Raw genomic sequence first — 3,851 nt, 5'->3', positions numbered from 1 at the left:
TCCTAGAGCCAGCAACTGACCTTCCCTCCATGTGAGCCCTGGTAGGTCACTTCCTCTTTCCAGGCCTGTTTCCTCACTGTGAAGGCAGGGGTGGGGGAGAGTTCTTTACTCACTCAACTGACATTTACCAAGAACCTACTCTCTAATGAATTGGTTCTCCTTAACCAAGGTCACAGCTCAAGGAATGGCACAAACGCCACATCAGACACATTAACTCTGGAGCTCACTAGAGTATCTGATGTCAAAGTCAATTTTGCCTCAGTACAAGAAATGGGTTGGGCACATATCATCCCTCTGAATGCTCGTAGTGTAATAAAGGAGAGTGACATGGAAGGACCATCACCTGGCAGCACGGCAATGCTTTACTTGCAGTTACCTGGCTATCATGAGGATTCAGAGAGGGTAGCTCTTCAATGTGTCCCAGAAAAGGTGACAGCTAAGTTGAATTCTAAAGGTGGTGCACAAGACAGAGAAGCGAAGCGAAGCAGAAGGAGGAATATGGACAGGAGTTTGGTAAGTTCAAGAATTTCAAGTAATTCCTCTATGATGAGACACTGCGGTGAGAAGGGAAGAGGAAGTAAGAGACTAGGTAGGTCAGATCTCCAGGAGCCTGGGTGCATCAGGCTGCGGGGTTTAGTTTTGTTTGGGTTCTTTGCCCTGAAGGCAATAGCGAAAACGCCAAAATGCAGGGTGATAACGGAAGTCACATTTGTATTTTCGAAATCTCCCTCTGGCTGTCTTATGGGGGATGGTTTGGAGTGGGAAAGAAAGGGAAGGCAGGGAGATGGCTCCAGAAGCAAGAGCAAGAGGTCATGTCATGGTGGGAGAAACTGCATCAGGCACAATGGGAATGAAGAAAGGGAAGTGAAACCAAAGTATATAGTAAGGGCCATGAGTAGATGAACATTTTCCATTTCTAACTTTCTAGGACTCTACAGCTAAAGAAATCTCCCTGCACACATTTCACCTCCCATTTTTACCACCCCTCCCCCCAGCGCCCCCACACTGCAAAGTCTGGCTGGCCCCTCCCACTCTGAGGCTTGGATAATAGGTGTGGCAGCCCGCCCAGAAGTTCCCGCCATCTTCTCCACCAGCATGTTCTGTTGCCTGAGCAGTTGGCCGCCGCCATGAGTGTTAATTGGAGAGACATCTGAAGTGACCAGACTGGTTACGCCGCCGCCATGATAGACACACTCCATCTGCTCTAACAAGGCGCCTCTCAGTACACACACGAGGCCAGCCCGATTCCCTGTGCCCAGGACTTGTTAGAAGTGAGACTCGGAGAAGTTAGATTCATAGGCTTTTAAACTGAAAACTGTCTCAGAGAACATTGAGTGCATGCCCTTTAGTTTGATAAGGAAGAGAAGTCCTCCTCTTGCCCAGGGTCCTACTAGGAACTCCTGGCCAGGTCTGCTGACCCATGCACTGCCCTCTGTGGGATGGATAAGGTGTGAAGCTGGGGACTGAGCTTCTAAAATCATAAGATGACCAGTAGAGTTCCCTCAGCAGATGTGCTCGGATTATTGACTAACTGGAAAGTGACATGACTTCAGGGTGGAATTTTCATCGAGTACACCAATTTCTTAAAAATATTTAAGTCATTTTATCATCCAGCTGGAAGGGACTTTAGAAATAGCCTCCTAGTCCAATGGTTTCCTGACCAGTGTTTGTTTGCTTTGTTTTAGGAGCAGATCCTTTTTCACGTGATGAAATGGAATCTCAGAAAAGGAAGCACTTGGACAAGAGGCCAGAATAAGTGACAAGGTGTGATTAGCACCAAGCTGTTGGAACCCCAAGCACATATTCCACATCCGTGGTCTTATTTGGTCTTCACAAGGAGCCTCACTGCTGCCCACTCCCTGCTCTGCGCTGGGTAGGGATGTAGAAGGGGAGGGCTCCATGACCAGTAAGTCCGTCTATCTTATTTTCAGCCCTAAAATCTTACAGAAAGATTCTTAATATTACCTGATTGTTCCATGGCATTTCCTAATTATTTAGTCACATTTACACATATAATCCTGTGGTAACTGTGAAGAATGTTTGCTTATGCTTTTTTATAGAAGACACAGAGATAAAGAAGTTGCCACACAGTCCAATCAGTGGGAGGGCCAAGACCCAGCTTGGTCTCAGTGTTTGGACCCCCAGCCAGGGACCCCTGTAACCAAGAGTTATTACTTAATCTGAGAGCACCCACACTCTCATCAGTCGCCGTTTGCGGACTCCGTTCCAGTGGTGAGTAACAGAGAACCGCTGTTGCTAAGCTGCAAGGTTACAAATAGCATTGCAACTTCCTTGATTGTCGTTCATCAACAAGGGAGAATGGAAGTCATTAAAAAGGCCAGTCGGGGACTTGTAATAAACTAGGAGCAAAGGTATCTTGAGGAACCAGCAGCAACTGGAGGTGTCAGTGAAGGGAAGAGGAACATAACTTCATGAAGCCCCAGCTTGGCCCCCTCTGCTCCCTGAGGTGTTGAGAAAGTAAATAGGTCTGATCCAGCCCTGCAATGAATGACAAAGGCCAAACTAAAGCTATGTGGCAGGTGCTAATGTCAGCAAGGCTTGCAGTACGGTTAAGACTGAATGCCAGGGGACAAAGGACATAGAATCTGGTCTTGGAAGAATCTGGTCATCTGTGAGCCTGAGGCAGATGCTCCATCTGGGTGGGGGAGAGAGGACCATGGCCAGGGGAGGTTCAGGCCTGGGTCATCTCCTCCCCAATGAACACTTTCATAATAGGCAGAAATCTGGCTTAGAGTGATCCTGAGAGGGAGAAAGCAGTGGGAAATGCAGCTCTAAGCAAGGCCATAGCTCTGTATGAGGGGCTTCAAATGCCTTCTCATTTAGCCAATTTTCGATCATATGGTGATTGAGTCACTTGGCCATGACAGCTGCCTGATTCTTAGAAGCAGCTAACAAGTCTCCCACGATAATAATAGTGATAAAAATAATACAAATAGCAGCAATCATTATAAGCATAAATATTATAACAACTACTATTAAGGACAGCTAACAGACATAAACAGTTTGGAGTCTTCTGGAATTCTTTACTGTTCATTACTGCATTTGCTTTTCACAAAACCCATAGGAGAGAGGCAGGGAAGGAATGACAATCATACCCATTTTACAGAAGACGAACCTAGGGTCCAGAGAATAGGAGTGGGTTGTCCAAGTCATACAATAATTTAGTTGTAGAGTAGCCAGGATTCAGAAGTGGGAGAGTAGAGGAGGGAAGCTGAATAATTTGGGCCTAAGTCCCAACAAAGAGGGATACTGATTTCCCTTTGAAAGGTATGCCTCTCCTTGTTCCTTCTGGGCCAAGTAACATTGGAAGGTCACACTGATGAATAGGAAGTCAAGAATCTCAGAGATCCAGCCATTCCTGGGGAATGTGACCTATGAGGAGCACTTTAAAAAGGGAGATGCAGATCTCTGGGCCTTGAGCACAGACCAAACGACATTCACAGTTGCCTTGTCCTCAACTTCATGACAGAAGCCACAGGACAGGTAGAGGAGAAGAATAAAGAAGCGACTGCATAGACACACCTCCAGCATTGCTCTTAAAGGTCACACATCCCTGCCTTGTCTGTCCCCTCTCCCCCACCGCCACCCCATCCCCCACTTTGATGGGAGCTCCCAGATGGCCTGGGCTTGATTTTTGCCTTCTGTGCATCCTTGGTGCCTATTACATTGCTGGGCACATAGCTATTGTTCAATCCATGTTGAATTCATGCATGCATAAAGGAATGAATAGATGAATGTATCAGGAGACACCTAGCATTGAGACTGGGGTTACATTGAGCACAACTCTTGACTGAAACCACCTGCACTTTGTACCAAGAACGTGGTCTTAA

General features: G+C 46.7%; 1 long non-coding RNA gene across 1 annotated transcript; it reads left to right on the top strand.

Moving 5' to 3' along the window:
* Positions 1 to 386: 386 nt before the first annotated feature.
* LOC119867444 lies at positions 387 to 2,358 on the top strand. Its single transcript, XR_005383552.1, has 3 exons — positions 387 to 513; positions 1,686 to 1,906; positions 2,061 to 2,358. It is a non-coding gene; the product is annotated as an uncharacterized LOC119867444 (long non-coding RNA).
* The last annotated feature ends 1,493 nt before the right edge of the window (positions 2,359 to 3,851 follow it).

Source organism: Canis lupus, chromosome 34, assembly GCF_011100685.1.
Source record: "Canis lupus familiaris isolate Mischka breed German Shepherd chromosome 34, alternate assembly UU_Cfam_GSD_1.0, whole genome shotgun sequence".
NCBI lineage: Eukaryota > Metazoa > Chordata > Mammalia > Carnivora > Canidae > Canis > Canis lupus.
This window is presented reverse-complemented; position numbering and strand designations above follow the sequence as displayed.